Here is a 25364-nt window from a genome sequence, read left to right on the forward strand (position 1 = left end):
TGCATATAAAGAATGTTGGTAACAAAAAAAACATGAAAATTAAATGTGCCCTAAAGTTTGCTTTCAAAATGAGACGTGTACAACAATTAAAAGCAAGGCAGTCAGCAGTGGCATGTAGCTGTGTATAAGAGCAGTATAGGTTATAGCAAGGGTAATGTGCATTGCAGTTATATTGTTAAATAGCAGTGGCTTGTCAGTGTAAGCTTAAGAGATATGCAGTATTTTAATAGGACTGACCACTTACACTATTATTTTTTTAAAAGTTCTAAGAGTCTGCTGAAAGAATGTTTGTGTTTGCTCACAAAATATTCTTGCTTAGGGGTAATGCACATATAGTACAGAACACACATTTCCATTGCATAGTTTGCAGAGCTTGAATCTATAAAAAATTAACCCATTCATGTTACAAGTGAAGATAGAAGGGGAGCCTGTGAATATTAAAGTCAGTACAGTGAAATTCACAAAAGTAACATAGTTTTACGGTTAGCTGATTCTGCTTTGAAAACTTTTATAGAAGAGCATGTAGCATGTAAACATAGTTGGTGTTGCCAATATGAAAGTTGATTGTGAGGAACACAAGAAACCATACCTCAACAGTGGAACGTATGGTGAACTACATAAGTGATTTTTTAAATTTTTATTTATTTATTAATTCTTAAGTTCAGATGCAGCAAGGCAGGGAAGCCAAAAGGTTATCTGATGCATCTACATAGCTCATTTCCAGTCCAAAGCAATGCTATCTTCTTTAGAAAAAACTTTGTAAACATCTAAGTGATGCTGTAAGTAGGATGCTTAAAATTAAAATGGGAATCCTAGAGGAAATGGGGAAAAATAAAACTACTTTTCTAAGTGCAAATAACAAGCATGTTATAGGAGACGGCAAATAATAATCTGTCCCGGGTCACCCGTTCAGGACATTCTGCAGGTGCTGAAACTTTTAATTGCAGAGTACAAGTGTTTAAAGATTTAGTATACTATTTTTTCTAAAGGGTGCAGTGGAGGGTTTGGACTGAGGGTTCATGTCTGAAAACTATTGCCTGTGAGTTTTCTGCAATTGCTAAATGCTTTTAAAACCCAGAAGTCTATAGATTACAGTAGACCGTCAGCTAGCTAAATGTTAGGATAAAACAACTAATGGTAAGTTTTTTCTCCGACTGCCAACTCTCAGTTCAAACCTTTGATTTTTTTTTTTGCTGCTTTTCTTTGAAGTTGTGTATCTGCATTTCATTTTCAAAGTATATTGTCTATTTTATTTGAATAATTTAATTATTTAACTTTAACATCTTGTAGCTAGCAATTGATTTATTTCTATAAGGAAATGTGTGCAGGTTTGGTTCCATTTAACTGCTGGCTCTACTTTTTTAAGAGTTATTGTTTTAGGCATAGCTACTGTATTCTTGGTGTGCTAGACTGGAATACCTGGTGGTATGGAGTTCGTATAAAGATAGGAAAAGGGATATTGCCACTAGAAGAGAATCATTAGCCCTTCCTAAAAAACATTGTACTTGTGCAAACATATGTCTGTGTACATGCCCAATTATTTTGGGCAAATTAAGGTTTGCATATGCAAAGTTATCTTTGACCAGTTTCAATTACTGTTGGCAAGGTAATGTTGGAAGGCAGTGTGCTGAGAGCAAGGTGGATGAAATCTTGAGAAACCAGTCTTTATAACCCTGCTGTGCATTTATTCATTGTAAAACCTATTTGGTTGTGAGAGGTGCTGGTTATATCCTGAAGCAACCGTTTGCATTTGTCATATGCTCTTAAGGCAGTCTTCTTGTATATTATATGCTAGTAGTATGGATTTTGAAACCATAACCTTAACTATCATATATTAACTGGCTTGCAGTACTATGGATATTATAAACTGGACTTACAGAGCCTGCAAAACAGTTTGGTCAAGAAACCATGATTATATCCTTGCAAGCCACAAGGTAAACATGCAGTAGTATACATTGCACAGAATTCTCTGTATTTTTAGACAGAGTAATTAAGAAACAGGCAATATGAGTTCTGAAAGGATCTGCCAATATGTCAGTGGCACAGCTGGTTAGTTCAAATCAGAGGCTCACAGATGCTAGTTTGTCCAAGGATACACTGATAATCATTTTTTGTGCATGTGGAATTCAGTCATCTAAATCTGAAGGCAGCCTGGCTGGGGTTGTAGGTGTTCAAAATGCAGCAAATGGGCTGACCAGTATACCTTCACATGATCTTAACTGCAGCTTTTACTGAAGGAACTATAGCTGAATTGAGATGAGTTGCTTCAATGCAGCTGAAAGAATAAAAAAGCTTTAAGTGCAAAAGAAGTGAGAGCACAGAGGAAGGAATGAAGGGTAGAGAAAGAATGAGGACAAAGGGTTGCCAAAGTCAGAAAGATAGGAAGGTATCCTTAGCATGAGGCTCAGAAAGAGAAAAACATTGGCAAGCTTTGAAGGAGATGCTCACCCATCACCAGCAGCATGTGGGAAGCAGAGGACAAACCCAGCTCTAGATCAGTACTGTAATGCTCCTTGGTTTAATTACTCTACATTTTTTGGGTTTTTAACAACATGACAGGAATGGACTCCATTCCTAAGTCAGGGTATGATAAAAATCCATGAAGTTAATATTGTTTGTCTTTGATTTTAGCAAAAAGTGCTCTTTGCAGTATCCACAATGTTCCCTGAGCTGACTCCTTCTGTAATTCCCATGGAATTACATGCATTGGTAGCATATCTAAATATGTAAAGATCTGTGGTACTTTTGTCTTCTTTTCATGGACCACTGTATCTGATTTCCTTGCATCTATTTTCTGAACTTTTGGCAGTAGGTGATTCCATGTGATACAAACTTCATCATTCTGTATAATGCTTTGTGGTTCATGCTTCAAGTTCTTCTCATTAACTTCAGTATTGTAATGTTTGCACAATCCCCAGTGCAACAGTTTTGCCACATTATTATGCTTTTAAGTATACAAGCCCTCTGCCATGAGTGTATCATCATGCCCAGAAACAAGATGTGTGAATGTTTCCAGTTCTGTTTTATAGATTCTGCATTTGTCTAATTCTTCCAGAGATTCAATGAACTTCATAAATCAATGTGCACGTAGCTGACTATCCTGGGCCACCATTATTAACCTTTCATGTTTTGGTTTGAATTCGCCTCTCTTTATCCATTCCCATGTTAAATCTTGATTGACATGAGATTGTTCCAGGAGACCTCTGCACTTGCCACAATATTTATACCTTTTCCAAATTTCTTCCTTTCTCATCTGATCCTTTTTTTTTCACATTCAGTTGCTGACTTATTTTTATCTTCTTCTGGTTTGATTTCCAGTCCCACTTGACACTGATAATGCTTCTGTGAAACTAAGCAGGGAAGTCCTCTTAGATTACTTCTCCTCATGTTTTAAAACTTCTACTGTGGTTGGATCGGTTGAAGTCAGCGGATATGTGTGCAGTCCCACGACTGCAGATCTATACATGCAATCTGTTTCAAGGAGGCGCATACCTCCAGCAGAAAGAGGAATATTTAATCTTGGTATACACCGATTTTTTTGTATGTCATTTGGTAAACGTGAAGCATTTTTTTTGTTTTCCTATCCAGGTGATCCAGTACTTTTTGGGGCCAATCAGTCATCTCAAAACTGTAAGTTAGAACAGGAAGAGCAAATTGCTTTATAGCATGGACTTTGTTCCTAAATGTCAGGGCTGTTTTCAGCATTAGTTTTAATCTTCTGAAATGTTCACTACTGAGTTTTGTTCACATTTGTTTCATTTCCAATCCTTCATCAATTCCCAAATATTTATACACTCCCTTCTGTTCAAGTTTATTTATATAACATTGTCCCAGACAGATATTTACTTGGTGATGCTGCTTTCCTGCTTTAAACACTGCTTTTGCACATTTATTAAGACCAAATAACATTTTATATCATGATCTGAGAAAGTTTTAACCGCTTGCATTTGTGCTTTCAACTCCTTGTTTGAAGAACCTTACAGTTTTAAGTTGAACACAAAAAGCAGATGAGAAGTCTTTAAACTTTTTTTTTGTTTTCTGGAAGCCAAATTGTAACCCTAACCTAATCTGTTAGGTAGACAGCTCAGTGGGTTAAGGGTAAGACAAAAATCAAGGGTGACAGTCACCCTGAAATACCCCCTCTGAATTTATAACCCTGGGATAATAATTCGCCTGTAGTCATGGCTTAGCTGTAAAGTGATTAGCCACTGTTTAAATGTCCACTGCAATGTAATTGATCAGTGTAGGATATGTCATTTACATCTACAAACAGTCCTTTATCCATGAATGCGGGATATTGTAAAATGCTCTTTTTGTAATCTGTCCATGCCGCACTTAACTTTTTCCCCCTTTTACAATTTTCTATCATGGCTTTATTTAGCAACAATGATCCTTTGTTCCATATGACTTCCTTTTGTAAGTATTTTGTTCTATTGCCATAATTGATTTTTTTTTTCTAAATGACTATAAACACTGTCTGCGTCTATTGTAGTGTATAGTTTGCACATCACCAGAAGGCAAGTTATTGGTCTATAGTTTTTAGGATGGCTTGTAGGTTCACTCTGAAGGAGGGATATAATTTCTCCTGTCATTAACCAGATTGGTGTCTCTTTGGGATGTGCACATAAGTAATGCTTACTCTGGGCTAAATCTTCATGTAAATAAAGTAATACTTTTAGCCAAAATTTAGGTACCGCATCTGGGCCTGAGCTTTTCTACTTGTGAGTTTTTCTTTATTTTATTTCAGTCTCTCTGGTCATTACTTCATCCCAGTTTATATCCTCTAATTTTGTACTCCTTACTGTTTCTGTAATTTTTCTATCCATTCAGCATCTTTGTTATGTTCCATAGGGTCTTCATAGATATTTTTCTGAAATGTATCTGTTTCTTCTTCCTTTTGGTGGTATTTCTATTCCTTTTGTTTTGGGTCTATATTATATCATCGAACGCTTAAAGCGAACAATGATATAACAAGTAATTAATGGAAGCGGCCAAGAATCCGCTTAAAAGCCGCTTCGCTATTTTGCCCTTTCGTTTTTTTTTTTTTTTAAGTTCGACCAAGACACATTCGACAGAATTCATCTTCAGTCATCTAATAGGAACCCTTTGTTTTATTTCCAAGTTCTCTATAAAACTTTTGTGAGTCATCAGTGAATTGCTTATTTTGTACTTTTCCTTTATATTTTTCTGTATATCTTCTAACTGTTTTTGCCTGTGCTGTTATCTTTAGTTTATCATTTGCAATACTGTATGATGGATCCTAGTCTGTTTTTGATGCTATGCATTGCCTTTACCACATCCGTCTTTCTAAATATTTTTGTTGATCTGTTCCCTCTTTTATATTACAGTAACACTTTTTGTTTTAAATGTTTATAGTTTTCACTATTTGATGCTTCTATGATGGCATTTTATTTCTTCCCTTCCCTTATTGCTTTTTTTGTAGTAAGACTTTATCTGTTATTAATTTAACTGGACATTAGCATATCCTGTTTAGTTCTGTCATATCACATGAATTTCTCTTCAAAGTCCATCAGATTTATAACATTTTGAGTTTTGTTTACTTTCTGTTAAATATTTCTTCCATTGACCTTAATATGTCTGTCCAAGTAACTCTTCCTTTACATCATTTTCTTCTAAACTGAATAGGGCATTCTTTGTTGGTCATATCCTGAGGGCATTCTACAGAAAGTCACACAACTTCTTCCTGTGACATATCCTTTTCAGATGCATCTTGTCATCTGCTGTTCCTTCATATGGGAACTCAACTCTTCACTTCACAGCATTGCCTGTGTCAGAGTTGCCAATGTTTCCTGCTCCTTTCCATGTTGTACATCTTCAGCTGAACTTTTGTACTGATTTGCTACAGAAGGCTCCAGAAAATGATCATGTGTCTGGTCTTCAGATACCTCTCACACCACTTGTTTCTGTGGGTGCCTTTGCCTCTATTTTTCTTCAAATATCTTTGATGCTGCTTATTATATTTAGTTTTGCTTACTTCTTTGCATAAATATTGCACAATATCAGATCTATTTTTGTTTCTTATGAACATATTGCTTCTTCAGATGTCCACTGTTCCACATGTTTCTCCTTCATTTGAGAACTCATTGTTCCACAATACTGTGGCATCACCTGTATAGGACTTTCTACACTAAATCCTTCACTTTGCAGGTATTCCATAATTTCAGTTTCTATTTGTTTAACTTCTTCCTCACTAATCCTCTGTTCTGCATTCCCGTTCTGTTTTCTTATTTTTTTGTATTGTGAAATTTTCCATATTTGGTGCCTGTGCCTATATTTCTCTTCAAATATCTTTGAAGGTGCATTTTTTAATTGCTAAAATTGGCTTTCGCCTTTGCATCAATACTAGACCATTTCAGATCTTTCTTTCACATGTCTATGTTTCTTTTTTATATCTTTCACAAATCTTTGGATTTTGTTCTTTATATTTTCTCACTTCCTCTGTCACTTATTTTTCCATGTGGTCCAAGGTTTATTTGTCTATGTAATATTTTGCATTGGCCTGTTGTATTAACAAAAACAAATTTGCATTTGAAGCTTTTGACAATTTTTCTTGTACAGGTATTTTTCCTCTAAGTTCTGTCTTAATCTTTCGTAATATTTTCTATCTGGAAATGCTGGGCTTCGTACATAGTAGTGACAATACCCAATTTCTTCCTTTTCGGAATATTTTCTGTCTGGAAATGCTGGGCTTCGTACATAGTAGTGACAATACCTAATTTCTTCCTTTTCTGAATATTCTGAATATTTTCTGAATATGTTCTATCTGGAAATGCTGGGCTTCGTACATAGTAGTGACGATGCCTACAATACCTAATTTCTTCCTTTTCTGAATATTTTCTGAATATGTTCTATCTGGAAATGCTGGGCTTCATACATAGTAGTGACAATGCCTAATTTCTTCCTTTTCGGAATATTTTCTATCTGGAAATGCTGGGCTTTGTACATAGTAGTGACAATGTCTAATTTCTTCCTTATCCTCAGTAGTCCATGTTATTATGCTTACGGTTCTTTGTTGACCTATCAGTTTTTGTGTTTTTTTGTACACCACAAATTCCTTCTGCAATGGGGTGGGGTCATCCTATGATCCTTGCACCTGTGTTGTAAAGAGGGAATGACTTTGACAGTTTTATTTGGGTATTTGAAGGGGTGTGTAGTGAGCTCCAAACTGATGAGGGACTATAGGTGACATTTTAACTCTCCTGCATACAAAATGAATCTATGCCTGCTATAAGCAAGAAGTCGAACTCTGATTCTGACTGCCTTGACCATTGAAAGTAAAAATAAGTAAATATTTTATGAACATTGTGATGACTGTGCCCTGGCCCAGCAATCAAGGAGCCTCAATCCTCACCACTAACACCAGGGAGGTAGTCTCCTAGAAGAGAAAAGGATAACTAATACACAAAGTAAAGTACAATTTCCCTCAAGTGCACACAGAGATCACAGTCACTCTGGGGCTGGTTGCTCCCTTGCTCACCATGTCTCCAATAAGATCCCCCACTGGCACAGCTATAGGGTCCAGGTCTCAGCCTAATTGGGCAAGCTAAAACCTCCAGTACCCTCTCTGTCCAACCAGTGCTTCATGTCCCTGCTGACACAACACACACACACTTTGAGATAAGTATTTATACAACTTCACAGACACTCCTGGGAAAGGCTGACACAGATTCTCCAACTGTGCCCCTTTACCCAGACTAAACGGTAGTAATTACTGCCACCACCCAGTTAATAATATCCGCTACTAAAAGGCCCTTAAAAGGGTGTCCAATTATTACTGTGCAGTATTAATATCCAATGGTAGTATGACCAACGGTCAAGGCTTACTTTAGAGTGGCCTGTTAGAATAACCTCTATAAATAAGCAATGTACTCTAGAGCTCATCTCTACACAAATCAGCCACAGGTAGAAGGTTTTAAAATATTTAATAGTAAATAATTAAAACACAAGACAAAACTACTACACCACAGAGAAATCTAAGAGTTCACAGATCACACAGAAACTTAAAATAGTACAGTAGGACAGGTCTGATTTCAAAGAAAAATACCTAATTAATCTTTACTAGTTTTAACTATTCCTACCAGAAATTGCCGTGCTAAAACTTACATGTGAGCGCAAGGCAGAGTGTTGATAAGTGGATATCCAAGATCAAAAATGCCACAGTCTCTTGTGAGAAATGGTATTTAAACATTACTAACAAACATGTCTCCAAGGCCCTCCCCAAATTACATCATTTTTGACACTTTGGTTTTCCCAGGCAAACAAACTGCATTATTTAGCAACACCTGCTCAGGACTTTACAACAATAGAAGACTTTTCACATATACATGCTAGCAAAAACCAGAGCAATAAAGCACTTTCCACATCTAAGTTCTGGTCATAAACTTTAGCCTTAAAACAATGGACATGAAACCTTCATCCAGACGCACTGGGGCCGAATTCTAACATGAGAATTCATTCATAAGATCTTTTCAACTTTAAAAGACACATTTGAAATACTTGACTTGGTTTTCCTTACAGCAGATGGCAATGTTGCAGCAATCTTGAAGTTCACATTTTACAGTGTTTTTACATTTAAAAACACAAGCCTGTATTTTACATTTATTTATACAGTTGATAGAATTATATATCAAATTCTATTTGACTAGGCTTGACAGCATTCGTCCATCTCTCCCCAATCATCACAAACATTTTAAATGAACACCCTAGATATATAGGAAAAGTTTAGAGAACTTAAGCGAAAAGTAGAAGAACAGTGCTTGTGATGTAATTGTGGGACTAATTGGACTACTAATGGTCATCTAAAGAATGTAAACATAAAATATATTTGGGTAGGGTACAACCTGCTTGCCTTGTACCAGTACCATATTATACAGTTTTTGATGCAAAAACTGTGTTGCCTTTTCACATTGTAGCGCTCCCTCTGTGTTCTAATAAACTGTAGCAAATGCTTGCTAGACTCTTAAGAAGCAGTTTGCTACAGTTTAAAAAGATTGTTTCTTTTTCTTTTCTTTTTTTTTTTTTTTAATTTTCATCTGCAGAAGGAGGGTCGGAAGAAGGGTGCAGAAAAGTCATCTCATTGGCTTCTGCATTTCAGGAGTCCCAGGTACCCAGTAGCTTTAATTGCCTATCATCACCTGAGGATGGGTGGGTATACTATCAACTGTCCAGATTTACATGAACATCTAGATTTTTGCCTTTTATTTTCAGTCTGTTCCTCATAAAATTTATGGTTTACTGACAAATCACTGAGAATTGAAGTCACTAAATAATGAAATACATTTGAATTTCACACTTCATATCCATTAGAAAATGTATGCTAACACAAATCTTTATTTTTAATTGTAATATCATTCTAATTTTATAAGAGCATTATTTAAAATCTGTCCCTATTTTAGGTTTTGTCAAAATTTGTTGTGCTAAGATGTTGGGAGATATGGCTTGTTTGCTCCTGCATGTCAGAAACACCAACCACCAGATCACTGACCTTTTTTTTGAACAGGAGTACCACCTTTTTACATTCCTTCAGCCTGAGTCCATTTTGAATGCGAACGTGGGAAGGTGACGATTTAGGTTGCAGTATTTAATGATATCTTGGCAGATATTTTAATACGAAATGTATTTATTTATTTTACATTTGTTTACCAGGAAAGTCCTACTGGGCTGTAATTTCCCATTTTCAGCAGAGGCCCAGGGAGAAAATCTCCACATAGTACGTCATGTTACAAAAACATTAAAATACAGAATGCATGCAACATAGTAATAAAAACAACCTAGTTTCTAAAGTTCAGTACAAAAATATTAAATGCAGTCTTTTTGAAGAACATTTAAACAATATACAGAAAGTAAGCTACAGGCAGATAGCGTAAGATTATGATACACTTAGCATCAAATCTGTTGCTACAAGAGAAGTTTATCATGTAAAGTACCATTTACAGTTACCAATGAGAAAGGACTGGGTATTTGATAGTCAGTTAGGGTATTGACAGTTACATATCCAATAATTGGATAACTAGGACTTAAGCTGACCTTTGAAGTTAAGTTTGTTATTTTGCTTTCTGATTCCATTAGGGAGGGAATTTATAGATTTTGGCAACTGCACATGAGTAGGAGTCACCAGACGTATATTTGCTTTTGGATATTTCCACTAGCATTTTATTTGTGGATCTTAGTTGGCAGTTGTTGGTGTAGAGCGACAGTAGCCCTTTTAGAGCTTGCATTTTATTGGGGTGGTATACTATTTGTAAGAGCTCTCTGATCATGTGGCCCAGGCAAGTATGACCCTAGCCCTGTGTAGCATCCTGCCTTCTCCCAGAATGATACCACAGTATAAGGACAAAATGATTGACTTCAACATTTGGCTAAGCTTCTGGTGTAATTCAATGGCGATCCAGTATCTGTCTGCCTGGGACGACATGATCAACAAACTACGATGCTTTGCCAAGGTTCAAAGGACAAAACCACCACGGTAACAGATAACAAGTATGCAAAATCTGAAGGTAATGCTACTCTAAACCTCAAAATGCACTCTCTCGAGGCACTCCTAAAAATGGAAAACATCGATATCTGTGCAGTAACTGAGACCTGGTTCAAGGCTCCAGAGAGCACCCCTGCAATACCAGGCTACAACTCTTACCACACTTTTCGTCCACCAAACCAAGACCGAAACACTAAAGGTGGAGGAGTGTCCATATTCCCCCCTCCAGGCTAGTCCAAGACCGAAACACTAAAGGTGGAGGAGTGTCCATATTCCCCCCTCCAGGCTAGTTGCCCAACACAATGCATCTGAAATTCTCCAGGTGCAACTAACACTAGGTAAGACTACAATCCAAATTGTATCTTGCTACAGATCCCCCACCATGTACCAACATGAAGGGAGATAGATGCTCCACACCAGTGGTCACCCCTTCATTGGTCAGGTCTGACAATAAGCAAATCACCCTTGACATCCACATTCCACCCCCACCCCGAGTAAGGAAACCTCCATAAAAAAACTTCTCCAAAGCCGTCTTCATGCTAGTTAAGTCAGACGTGACCAACTTCATGGCACCCATACAGACGGGAGCTGAAAATTCGAGTGCTGAATCCTACACTAAGGCACTGTACGAGGACATCCACTCGTGCATGAATCGTGCCATCCCAAATAGAACCAAGACACTTTCCTCAAAAAAAGGAAGCCAATCTGGTGGTTCCTCCAAAAAAAGGAAGCCAATCTGGTGGTTCCCTGCCATAAACAAACTATACAACAGAAGGAAGAAACTGTTGCAGAAAAGAGGAAAATCCCAGGATGCAAAACACTCCCTTACCAACCTCAGTAAGAAGCTAAGATCCCTCATAAAATCCTCCAAAGCTAGTTGCGAAAATAAAATTGCCAAAGATTCCAAAGACAACCACAAGGCATTCTATAGTTATGTCAAGAATCTAAATGGCAATGCTCAGATCTGCTCTGAGCTACAACAGAAGGCATTAAATTTACTGATCCCAAGGATATTGCCAGTATTCTGACAGATCGATTTAGTGCCAACTTCACCCCCCTCTAACCCCCTAAAGGGCCCTTCTCATTACCAAAAGATTGTCAAATTCCAGTAATCATGGCCACACAGGTAGAAACGCACTCTCCAAAGCCAAGAATACAGCATCCATGGGACCAGATGACATCCCGGGCTGTGTACTACATGAACTACAAAATGAACTGGCACCTCACCTAAGTGTCATGTTTGGTCATAGCCTCACCTCAGGCTTCGTGCCCACTGAGTGGCACAGAGCTACAGTTCTCCCACTCCACAAGGGGGGATCCACCTTGAATCCCGGGAACTACCATCCCATCAGTCTGATGAGCCTGATCTGCAAGGGCATGGAACGTATTATCGTGGAACTTATAAACAAAGACATTGGCAACCTTCAAACACTGAACCCCACCCAGTTTGGGTTAGTGAAGGGCCAATCTTGTCTCCTGAACCTGATTGACTTCTTCGAATCAGTCTCCAGAGCTGTGGGCGAGGGTAAGGCAGTCCACACAGCCTATCTGGACCTCGCCAAGATCTTCAACACCATCCCCCACTCTGGAATCATAGATAAACTTACTAAGCTGGGAATAAATCCCTGCGTCACTTGATGGGTTGCCAACTGGCTTGCTGACAGAACCCAGAATGTAAAAGTAGCCGATTTTCAATTCCAGCTCCAGACAAGTGACAAATGGAGTACCTCAGGGTTCTGTCCTGGGACCGCTCTTGTTTGGCATCTACTTCTCTGAAGTACAGGCCAGCACTAAGGGACTCTGGCTAACAAAGTTCACAGATGGCTGCAAACTGGGAGCCATTATTGAATCCCCAAATTATGTGGATATTCTACAACAGGGCCTTACAGAAACAGATGCTTGGTGTCAGAGCCATGGGTTCAAGCTTAATGCCAAGAAATGTATAGTTATCCCCTTTGGGAAAAAAACATGTACCCATGAATTACCACATAGGTGGCAGTACACTAAACACTGAAAGTGTGATGAGAGACTTAGGGACACAGATGGAGAGTGGTCTCACCTTCGATAACCACATAGCCACAACAGTCAGGAAATCCTTCTATCTGGCACACCTCATCACTAAGGGCTTTTCATCTAGAAAAAAGGAGATCATTTTCCCACTGTACTCATACCTCATTAGACCCATTATAGAGTACAACGCCTCATTTGGTATGTACCTCACAAGACCTCTGCAACAGCTGGAAAGGCCGCAGAAATACCTCACTAAAAGAATCACAGGCGTAAAGCAGATGCCCCATGCTGACCGTGTAAAAAAAACTCCAGCTGTACTCTGGCATATCGTCTACTCAGAGGTGATCTCTGCTTAACATACAAGGCCATGTCAAACCCTGAGCTGTTGGACATGCTCCACTTAAAGAAATCCCAATCCCTCAGAGCCACACACTCCAGGGATCTAAACCCTGTCATCACAATGAACAAAACATGCTGGAGGGATAGGTTCCTGACCCAGAGACTCCCCATACTCTGGAATAGACTGCCCATACATGTCAAGCAGCACGCCTCCTTGGCCCTCTTCAAAAGGAACATTGACGATTGGATGGGATATAGGAAATTCACCCCGGGGATCACGTCAGTTGCCCTGCTAGACAAGGGTCCAGGGAAGTAAATAATGTGGGAAGAAATATCCGGGGAATTGTTTGGCTAGGCTTGTACAGGCCCTAGGGCCGATAGCCTAGTACCAACCTATGAACCTATGATGTGCCATAGTAAGTTGATTAAAGTTCAATAGGTTAGGTAGTTCTAGCCAGCCTAATTGTTTAAGGGCTAGACAGTGATGGGATTGATATGAGGAGCTGGTAGAAAATTTTGCTATCTTATTGTGGTTAATTTGATTGTCACCTTTGTTTAGGTTGGTTAGAAAAGGGCATGCATGTGGTAGTGTGGAAAGTAGGTGAGTTCTGTCTATGATGGCTTTACTGTCAGTGGTCAGGTAGTTTTTACATCAATAAAGGGTGCCGAGTTTTTTGTTAACTTTAGTTATAGGCTGGGCTATATGTTTACTGAATTTCAGATTTTGGTCAATGATTATTCCTAGTAGTTTGGTTTTTGGCATGGGGTGATGAGGGTTTTGACCTTTAAAGGATATTTTGAAATGGAGAATGGAGTCAGTAGCCTTTGGGGTGTGGAATAGCATAAGTTGTCTTTTGGGGGGGGGGGTTAGAATAAGTTTGGAGTTTGGCAGCCAGGTTTCTGTGATGGAGAAGGATTCCTGGGATTTTTCTTCAAGAATTTGATGAAAGAGAGCTGAGCAGATGTGGCATCATCAGCATATTGTACCAAGTTTGCATGAAGTGTGGCTGTGTGTAGGTTGTTTGTAAATAAGGTGAAAAGCAAGGGTCCTAGTATAGACCCCTGCGGTACACCTAGGGTAAGTGGAAGGAGGGGAGATAGGGAGTCCATCCATTTTATGGCCTGCTGGTGGTTGGAAAAGTAGTTTTTAAACCACAGCAGGGTGGAGTGATCAAGACTGAACTCAGAGAGGACAGTGAAAATTTTGTTATGAGAGACCAAATCAAATGCTTTAGATAGGTCTAGAAAGACAGTTGAGACTAGATTACCTAGGTTCCATTGCTGATTGACAAAATTGGTAAAACTGGTGAGGGCAGTGGTGGTGCTTTGGTGTGGGCAGAATCCATGTTGTGTTTTGGCAAGAAGGTTGCTGGCTATGAGGTAGTTTAGTATCTGGGAGTGAATACATTTTTCCAATGTTTTAGACAATGGGGAGAGTATGGCTATTGGCTGGTAATTGGAGAATTCATTTGAGGTACCGCCTAGGTTTTCCATAGAGATGGTACTTATTTCTCCACTATGGATCTATTAATTAGAATATAAACAGGGTATGCAATGGCTTTGGCAGTGATCCATAAGTATTCATCTGGGAGTTTGCTTGCTGCGAGGGTAGTAGGTTTTAGTTTGGACATGTGTTTATAGATGAGATTGGATGGGATTGGTTTGAGTGAGAAGAGGTTCTGGTTGTTTGGGAGGTTATGTAGATTTGTGAGACTAATTGGGGAGGAGGAGGGGTAATCAGTTTAAGAAATGAGTTGGATAATTTTAATAGTTCAATAAATTGTGTACATGCATTCAAGTCAGATATGGAGATTAGCATGTTGGGAAGACAGCATGGTAGAGACCCAGCCAGTGTGAACACTTCCAGCGTAAGTTGGTGATTTGGCTACTTTAGGGGAAGAACTGCATAATAGTGGCAAGAAAAAATGTGAGTCACAGCTGTCAAAATATGAGGGATCTCCTTTTGAAGGAACTGCTTAATGGGAAGAACTGGACTGTGGCAGCAAGCATAAATTAAAGCCACAACTGTCAAAAAAAGAGTATACTTCCTTTGGTAGGGGACCTGAGGGGGATCACAAAGAGAGAGTTGAGACAGGTGCACCTTTTGTATTCCATATTGCAGAACTCATGAGAAGCAACCTAGGAAGCTCCTAATTGTCAAGGACAGGGGAAATTTATATTCTGACATAAGTGGTTATTGTACAGGCAATGTCCTCCTGATGGAGGACTAAAGGGAGAGATAATACAGTAGTTGGTGGTCCCAAGGGTTAATCATTGGACCCTTCGGCAACCCATCATATTCCTTTTTTTTGTCTATCCAAGTATGACATGTACAGAAAAAGCTATTGGAAAAGACATGAGTGGGTACTGTAAAATGTTTGAGCAATGCCACAAGGTTGCCAAGACTTGGAGAGGTGTGGAACTGTGAGTAACTAGCTTTTCAAAAAAAGGAAGAGAATTAAATTTTAATTTATTTAAATTCTACTTAAATATATGAGTTGCACTTAGTGACCTGTGTGGTAATAATACTTTGTACTTTTCTTCTCTGTTCTATTTGCATTTTAAGTCTGTTCTGAGACCTTAGTCTTTTTTAATTAAAGGTTGTAGGAAGATTGTTTTTCTGTGTTATGCCACACTTCTGTTTCCACAAGTAGAATTACATGTACAAGCTAACCGTTTGTATTTTGAACCCTGCTGGCCCATAGTTTTGTAGTTTAATTCACAGTGGTGGAACAACAGTGTAATAGTGTGAGATTTTGAGCTGTAGTCATTTATTGCATTTTTCCATAGACAATATTAGTGGTAAATTTCTGCATAGAGTGGTGCCTTAAACTGTAGTAGAAGTTCGATAGTGAGAGAATTCTCTCTGCTCCAGTTTGTGCTTCACTGCTTTTATAATGTTCTTTGTGTTTCACTGTTGCACTCATCACATTTGGGTTATCTGCCTGCAGGTAGCCCTCAGCCAGCCTGAATACCAGAGTCTTGAATTCCTGCATTGGATACTGTCTCTTCTTCCATGACGTCAGGTCGTCAGGGGTATAAAACATGCAGTCGATGCCATTACATCAGTTTTTCTTTCTGTGTGGTGCCTGAAGCAGAAGCAGTATGCAAATGCCGGTCGTCCGACTCCTCAAATTTTCATTTTTGAATTTCAGAACCGAAATCTTCAAAAAAAAGATAAGTACCCCATTGAGGGTCTTTTCATCGTCGGGCTATCTTTGCACCAAATTATTTTGATACTCTGTAGTTGTACTCCGAAATGGCTTCTTTAAGCCATCCGACTAGTGATCTTCCGAAAAAACGTAAGGATAAAGACAGACCGCTTAGGTCCAAAACTGCCGACGGCGCTTCCGTTAAGCTAGTCGCCAGTCAGCAGGTACTCAGTGAGTCGCTTTCACAGCCCGTTACCTGCTACTTCAGATTCGCAGGCCTCTACTGAGACGCATTCGGAGTCTGGTATACCGCAAGATGCTTCTTCGACTATGGGACTTGTGGATGTCTCTACCTTGGATAGGTCCAGAGCCGCTGTGCAGGCACCTGCTTCTGAGGGTGTATTCAGGCCTACAGACTTGCATTTTAGACCAATGCCATCTTCTTCATCCAGGCCTAAAACTCGCACTACGCCTAGAAAACCGATGTCCAAACCACATGCTCAGGCCCATATGCCTAAAAAACAAATGCTTAGAATGGCTGAAGACTGTATTACCTTAATTAGGGGAAGCCAGCATTTCCCCTCTAAGAGACCTAGAACTGATTTTCCTTCTGATTCTTCAAAATCTGTTATTTCTGTTCCTTTTGATTACCAGGATTTGCCCTTATCTACCTATGAGGATTCTGATGCAGAGGATTCCATTCCCTCTGCTTCCCCTCCAGAAGATTTTTCTTTTGGTATAACCTAGCACACTCTTAGGGAACATTTCCACTGGGAAATCCAAGATTACTCTGACTCCAAAATGAGGCTTAGGGAATTCTTACTCCTTCCTCATCACAGGCCTTTAGCTATCCCTCATGTTCTGGACATTGTAGATGATGCTTTTTTGGAATCTAGCCTTTCCCCAGACACTTTACCTCCACCTCCCAGAAAACCTGACTCTTACAAGTTCCTCCTCTGGATTCCTATTGCAGATCCAGAGACCATTTCCCAAGGACCAAAAGGCATAGAGGCTACTGCTGCCAAAAAATCCTACCCCTTCTGATAGAGATTCTAGAGCCTTGGACAGATGGGGTAAGAAGGTCTATACTTTTGCTACTTTGTCCATTAGCACTTTAAATTGCCAGTTTCATATGTTAAAGTACCAGCAGCATATTATGGGACTGCTTAAACAGAAAATGATCTTGATTCCTGACTGTGCTGAACACAAAGAATTACAGGATTTAATGCATTCTGCAGAACAAGTTAAACATACTTTGCAATGTGGTTTTGACTCTTTAGAAGCGTCTTGCAGGGCTGCTGTCACTGGGTCTGTACTTAGAAGGCATCCTTGGCTTAAGGAGCAAAACTTGCCAGATCATGGTAAAGCTAAATTACTGGATGCTCCCTTAAACCAAGACAGTCTGTTTGCCAACAAAGCAGAAGTCCTCAAAAGGATGGAGAAAAAAGCTAAATCTATGCAAACTGTTAAAGATTTCCTACAAGTACAGCCTCCCAGATTTAGTAGGCATTGGCCTTCAAATAATTGGTCCTTTTCAGTCTCTTCCAGGCCTTCTCAGTCCAAACCCAGGAATAGCAGACCACCTAGGTTACAGTCTCAGGCTACGCACAGGCCTAAACAGTGGGGGGCTCCCACTTCCAAAGCAGGGAGTAGTAAGCCACCCCCCTACGGAAAAATGGCACAATGACTTAACCTTAACCCTTCCAAGCCCTGCTTAACTGCCTGCTCCCTTAGGAGGAAAGCTTGCCCTGCATGCAAAAAACTGGGACCTCATTACCCAGGACGAATGGGTTTTGAATATAGTTTCCCAAGGACACAGATTCCACTTCCACACCCTACCAACCCCAAACGGTTGGCCAGACCTACCCCCAAATCAGTGGGCAGAGGCCCAACAGCAGGTTCTCTCTCTTCTAAGTATCAGGGCTATTCAACCTGTCCCAGCAAAACAAAGGGGACAAGGTTTTTATTCAAGACTTTTCCTGGTACTCAGAAAAGACGGCTCCTGGTGTCCTGTCATGGACCTCTCTATTCTGAACACCTTTCTGGTAATCCCAAAATTCAAAATGCTAACACTTCAACAGCTGCTTCCTATGGTAGGCAAAGATGCCTGGTTGGCAACCTTAGACTTAAAGGAAGCTTACCTGCACATTCCAATAAGGGAAGCTTGCAGGAAATACCTACACTTCAGGGCAGGCTCCATGCATCAGTTCTCTGCACTTCCCTTTGGCTTATTTACTGTGCCCAGGGTATTCATGAAGTGTCTAGCTCCAGCCATTGCATTTTGCAGGCAGAGAAATATTCACATATACCCATACTTGGACAATTGTCTGATTCCGGCAGAAAGCCAGGACTTGCTATTATAACATCTGGCATTCTTAAAGAAACTTCTAACCTCACTGAGGTACACCATAAAGGAAAAGAAATCTCACCTAGTACCCTGCCAACAGATTGTATTCCAGGGAGCAAGCTTGAACACAACTTCCCAGATGGCTTTCCTCACTCCAGAGAAACAAGTTTGACAACCTGCTTCAAACTGTTGGCCACAAAGACCCAGCTATCTGCAAGGACAATTCTGCAAGCCCTGGGGGTTCATGGCCTCTTGCATTCTACGAATTCCATATGCAAGACTGCATATGAGGAAACTACAGTGGTATCTAAAAATCCTATGATGTCAACATTCTCAGGACCTCGAATATGATTCCTATCATTCCTTGTATAAAGACTAGAGTTCCTTTGGTGGGCAGAGGCCTGCTACAACAACAAGGGGCTCCCTTTCACTCTGCCACCCAAACCCTGACAACAGACGCATCAGACTATGCATGGGGGGCTCACTTGGCAGGGCAATGCATTCAGGGTAAATGGAGCCCGAGACAGATGCACCTGCATATCTACCTTAAATAAATGTTAGCTGTACAGCATTCCCTGACTGCCTTCAAAAGACCGCATTCTTCCAGGACAACAATTACCCTCTCTGCAGACTAGCCATGGAACACAGCCTTGAGCTACCAAGTGCACCTGCAAGCTCAGTTCCTGCCAGGCAAGCTAAATTCACTGGCAGACAACCTAAGCAGAAATCTCATGGACCCACACGAATGGAAACTGGAACCAAAAATATCAACCTCTTGAGGAACCAATGTTGGACTCTAGAGTCAGACCTGTTTGCCTCCCCTCAGAACTACCAATTGGACAATTTCCTGCACAAGGACTTCCCACAGTCAAGCTTGGAAAGTGGATGCCCTGTCCTTTACCTGGGAAAGCCTCTCAGTTTATACCTTTCCCCCTCTGCCTCTCCTCTCGAGGGTTCTGCAAAAGATCAAACAGGACAAGCCAAGGACAATACTGATTGCAGCAGACTGGCCACACCAGCACTGGTATCGCATCTTGCGCAGTATGACACTGCTGGAACCATGGCACCTGCCTCAGACCCCTTCCCTGCTGTCCCAGCAGGCGGGCCAGATTCTGTATCCTCGGCTTCAAACCCTGAACCTTACAGCCTGGCTAATTCCTTGAACTCTCCAATAGCATCCCTTAGTAAGCAGGTGCTAGGTGTCATTCTGGAGGCAAGGAGACCTAGTACTAGAAAATCCTATGCTGAAAAGTGGAAAAGATACTGTTCCTGGATCCAGACTCTGGGGATGGGCACAACGGTGCACAGCATACCTCATATTCTTCAGTACTTAAGAAATGCTCCACAAGGGCCTATCCTTCTCATCAATTAAAATTCATGCCTCTGCCATTTCAGTACATTATAATACTGGGCCACCCGTCTTCTCTCACCCCCCTGCTAAAGCAATTCCTTAGAGGGGACAAAATTTTAAGATGCCCCAGGAGAGCCCCTACTCTAGCCTGGGACCTTAATTTTGTATTGGAAAAGCTCACTCTCCCTCCCTTTGAGCCATCTGCAACTGCAGAGTTGAAATTCCTTTCTTGGAAAGCAGCCTTCTTTCTAGTCATCACTTCAGTAAGAAGAGTGTCTAAATATACTGGCCCGCATGGCATTGGAGCCCTTCATTATCTTCCATGCAGAAAGTGTTTCCCTCTGGACCAATCCTATTTTTATGCCCAAGGTGGCGTTGTGTGACCCTAAATCAGTCCATTCATTTGCCTACTTTTTTTCCCTAATCCACAAAACAAAGGGGAACAAATACTGCACTCTCTGGATGTGCACAGACAACTTAGATTTTATTTGGACAGGACTAAGCCTCTCAGAAAATCTGAACAGCTGCTAGTAGGCTATGCTGCAGGGGCATAGGGGGAAGGCCATTTCAGAGCAAACCATTTCTAAATGGATAGCCCATTGCATTCATTTCTGCTACAAGCACCATGGAAAATCTACCCCACAGGGGATAAGATCACATTCCACCAGGGCTGCAGCTACCTGTACAGCCTTTCTCAGAGGAGTCTCTACCAGGGACATCCTAGAAGCTGCTACCTGGAGCTCTGTACATACCTTCACCAAGCATTACCACGTGCCTATTTTTTCTAAATCTAGAGTTAGTTTTGCCACTGCAGTCTTGCAGGGCTTAATAGCTGGACCTAATGCTCTCTTACTTCTTCCTCCCTTCCTTAGCTTTGGGAATCAACCCAGGTGTGATGACTGCAACAGTGAAACACGAAGAACATAGTACAGGTGTGTACACTTGCCATGAATGTAGATGTTTGAGTGTATTCACTGTTGCAGTCTTGGTTACCCTCCCTCCAGCCCCCTGACTTCTCTTGGCTCTACCTTTCCTTCTTGTTTGGTGTGTAAGTTTTGTGGTGTGTTTGCTTTTTGAGTGTACCATAACATATAATTGCCTCCCACTGTGGGGGCACGTGACATCTGGGGCAATAAAAACTGATGTAATGGTGTCGGCTGCATGTTTTATACCCCTGACGTCATGGAAGAAGAGACAGCATCCGACACAGGAATCCAAGACTCTGGTATTCAGACCGGCTGAGGGCTAAATGTGATGACTGCAACAGTGAATACACTAACATCTACATTTATGGTAAGCATACACAACTGTACTTTCTGCTTATCTTTTGTCTGCTTAAAGTTGGATTTTATGTGTGCCCCATTCCCAGCTAACACATTAAGCTAAAGTTTGTGAAAGAGCTCAAATATTGCCATTATTTGATTATATGCCTCTCTAGATAGAGGGGTTGATTTTCCCCCTCCTTTCCACCCTTATTGCTAGTGTGTCTGTGGCCTCTACCACTTATGATGATCTGATTTCCAAAGTCCCTCCCTCCCCTCTTTCATACTCCGACTGTTGTATAAGCTGTTTATGTACTCCTTCCATGCATTGATTTCCATAGATCCATGATCCTGAGTGCCCACCCAGCAAACCAGTATTGCTCAAGTAAACCTCCTTTACTACACATCGTCTCTTGCTTAGTTTCCAGGAGCTCAGAAAAGCTTGGGGTTTTAGCCTTCATTCAAGTATTATTTTTACATCTTTCCAGTGCCATCCAGGCAAAGTTAAGTTCCTTTGATTGATATATCACACTTAAATTAATTTCAGTGATCACTGCAGTTTCCTGCTTTTGGGTTCACTGATTTTTTTTTTTTTGTGTAAAAAAAAAAAAAAAAAAAAAAAAAAAAAAAAAAAATTGGTGTTCCTGGCACTGTTAGTGTTGTAAGACTGTCTTGAAATTGCATTCAGCAAGGGATTCCAGCTAGTTATTTAAATGGTTTGTGGTAGCATTGCACTTGTGGGTCTGTTCTGTGTTTTGTACATTAGGAGGATTGGATTTATTCATCTTGTAGCAGAGGTGTTTGTCTGATCTGTCTGAGATGAGAAATAGTAGTCATTTTATTGGCCAGAGGGCTCACTAATTAGTTTTTAGTATTTTTTTTCCTGTGCTTATAGAAATTTTACACATTTACATGTATTAGCAAAACTTTGTGCAGTAGCAAGCACCTAGAAAGGGCACTTATAAAACTGTGCACTGTAAAGCAGCAATATAGCGCAAATACCTTATGTGCCAACAGGCTTAGCAACAGCTAGTTGGGGGTGAAGTGGCAATACCTACAGATTTAGTTGAATTCAGTATTTTGTAAAAAAAAAAAAAAAAAAATTAAATTAGTAGAATTTAGTACTTTTTAGCATAATCTGCTCCAATAAAGCCCCCTTAATAGCCTTATAACTCCAATACACCACCCCTTGCAGCTCATACGTCAAAGGACTGGGCAGTATGGATATGCAGTTTCCTAATTTGGGCATAAAGAGACAATGTAGAAATTTGTCTTATGTTTACTGACAACAACTTAATCGTTAAAGAAGCAGACGTAGTATGTGAGAGGTGTACTTTTGCAATGAAACTGGAGGCTAAACTCTCACATACAAGTGCACATCAGGTTGTCAAAACCACTCGCACATCACCCCCTCACACAGTACACAACACACAGATATGCTGAGGCACTTATGTTTGTAAACAACAAAGATTGCCTAGGTCAACCATTGTCAAAGCTATGCATCAGCAAGCCCAAAGACACTCAGTAAAAAAAATAATAAAATACCTAACAGCACACATGCTGTCAGTCTCAGTGGAGCCCCAGACAGTAAGCCCCTAAAGCAAGCAAACACTCTTCCCAGGACTCTCATCATAGGGGACTCCATTGTAAGATATACTGATGCCCCTCTAACCAGTCTGAACAAGGAAAAGATAACTGCTAGTTGCTTATCTGGAGCAAGACTCTGCCAAATCACCACTGCACTCAAGTTATTACACCACAGGTACCAGTGTGATTCCATCATCATCCATATAGGTGTAAACGACCTGAGATGTACCTCCATGGACTATATGAAGAGAGACATTATGCAGCTTTCAGACTGTGTCTCAGACTGGTAAGAGCATTGAGCAGCATGTTACCATCTCTGAAGACGATGCTACAATATGAGCAAAACATGATTGATTTAAACAATTGGCTGTCTTTCTGGTGGTATTCTAAGGGGTTTCAGTATTTGTCCACTAGGGAGGACATAGTTAACAGACCCCATTGCTTTGCCAAGGATGATCTACTCCTCTGCCCTCTGGGCTTTCAAATACTGGCTAAAACTTTATACACCCCCAAAATGCCTTTTTAGGCAGTGCCAAATTGGCAAACCTACCAACATACCAAAATCAACTCAAATGAACCTCAGTGTTACTGCTCAATGCCAAGAGCCTAAACAAAAAACTACATTCCCTTCAAGCCCTCCTCACACTTAAGAATATAGATATCTGTGCAGTTATTGAGACCTGGTTTAAAGCAGTAAAGAGTACCCAAGCAGTGAAGGTTTCAATGTCTTCCACACTTTTAGACCTATAGCCGCATAGAAAAGGGCTAAAGGAGAAGGTGTCTCAATATACATTAATAACAAGCATATCTCTAGGGTGGTCAAACAAGATGATGTGCTGGAGTTCCTACATGTTCAGATCACCATAGACAAAATCCCTTATGATATCGTAGCCAGCTATAGGTCACCGTCCATGTCCCAAGAAGCTCACAATGCATACTTGGACCTACTGGAAACGCTCACCATCCAACTTAACACCCTACCCATGGGAGACTTTAGTTACACTTCTATAGACTGGCAATCCTACATAGCCTCAAATCTATAGGCACAGAGATTCCTGGACTTTGTAAATACAAACACCTTTGAACAAATAGCGAATACACCCACTAGAGGTTCCAACATACTGGACCTTGTGCTTACAAATATGGGAGAATGCTGCACCCCTAATGTGTCACCCTTCTTGGTAAGGTCTGACCATAAAACTGTCTCAGTCAAATTAAACTCTATAATCCCATTAAAACTAGTGTCAGTTAGAAACTATTCCAAGGCAAATTACCTTTTATTAAGTAAAGGATTGTCAGAATTCAGTGCTCATCCAAACCCAGAGAACACAGCAGTTTATGCTGAATTGCTCTCAAACTCTATGCACAACCATACCAATAACTGCATAGAAGCTGCTGTACCTACTAGAAGTAAGCCCAGGACTAGTCCTTGAAATAAACCACCCTGGTGACATCCAAAATTAAGCATGGTGTACAACAAAAGGAAAACAATTATGGCAAAAATCAGGAAGGGTAATTCCCATAAAAATAGAAATTCTCTCTCTCTCACATCAAAGTAGGTAGGCAGCTAAGAGGACTAATTAAGTCAAGCAAAGCCAACTTTAAAGCTAAGATGGCTTTCCAAGTAAAAGATGACCACAAAGCCTTCTACAGTTGTCAGAAACCTTAAGGGCAGCACACAGCAATGTGCTGAACATGTGGTTAATGACGCCACGTTCACCAAGCTTGGCAATATAACAGACATATTAGTGGACAAATTGAGTTCCAATTTTATCCCTCTTCACACCAACCACCACCTCAAAAATCAAACATAATCCCTCCAGTTATAACTAGGGAGAATGTATTGGCTGCACTCACTAAAGCCAAGAAAACAGCCTCAGTGGGCCAATATTGTTAAGAGACTTTGCGCCACATGAATGGAGGACTGTGATGGTCCTCCCCCTTCACAAGGGAGGACCTTCTGCAGATCCTGGAAACTACAGACTCATTAGTCTGACTAGTCTTCCCTGCAAAGCAATGGAAAGAATTATCATGGAAATTATCAACAAGGACATAGGAGACCTCCAGACATTGAATCCATTTCAGTTTGGTTTTGTCAAAGGAAAGTCGTGCTTGCTGAATCTGGTGAACTTCTTTGAAAAGGTCACTAAAGCAATGGGTGAGGAGAAAGTGGAGAATACTGCCTAGCATGACCTGGCTAAAGCAGCTGATAAGTACCCTATGTGGGCATTGTCAACAAAGTTATGGAACTAGGTATTAAGCCCTTTATAACATGCTGGATTGCTAGATGGCTCAGTAATAAGACCTGGGAGGTTAGAATCAGTGAGGCCACCTCCACATAGAGACTGGTCACCAGTGTAGTCCCCCACAGTTTTATGCTGGGCCTACTTCTCTTTGGCATCTAAGTCTTGAATGTCAAAGCCAATGTTAAAGGCTTTTGGCTGATCAAGTTCACAGATGATTGCAAACTGGGAACAGTTATTGAATTCCCCCAAGGTAAGAACACCCTACAGGAAGGTCTAATACAGACAAATGTTTGGTTCCAAAGCTATGGCTTAAAACGGAATAACAAGAAATGCATTATAGTACCTCCTGGGAAGTCTACCATCCCGGGTAACTACGTCATCAGTAAAATACCCTTAAAAGTTGATTCAGTAGTTGGGGATCTGGGAATTCATGTAGACAGTAACTAGCCTTCCACCAGCATGTGTCCAAGGTATTAAGGAAATCTTTCTATATTGCTCAACTTATAAACAAGGTCCAGAGTGGTCATCATACCACTGTACTCGTCCCTTATCAGACCCATCATAGAGTATAATGC

At 40.4% G+C, this 25364-nt stretch overlaps 1 protein-coding gene across 2 annotated transcripts in view; it reads left to right on the forward strand.

Moving 5' to 3' along the window:
* The window catches only part of LOC122812335 (interferon alpha-inducible protein 27-like protein 2A), a 449204-nt gene that overhangs the window by 101798 nt on the left and 322042 nt on the right, over positions 1-25364 (forward strand). The gene's annotated exons all lie outside the window — the stretch shown is intronic.

The sequence above is a fragment of the Protopterus annectens genome, chromosome 1.part1 (assembly GCF_019279795.1).
Source record: "Protopterus annectens isolate FY-2018-M chromosome 1.part1, PAN1.0, whole genome shotgun sequence".
Taxonomy (NCBI): Eukaryota; Metazoa; Chordata; order Ceratodontiformes; family Protopteridae; genus Protopterus; species Protopterus annectens.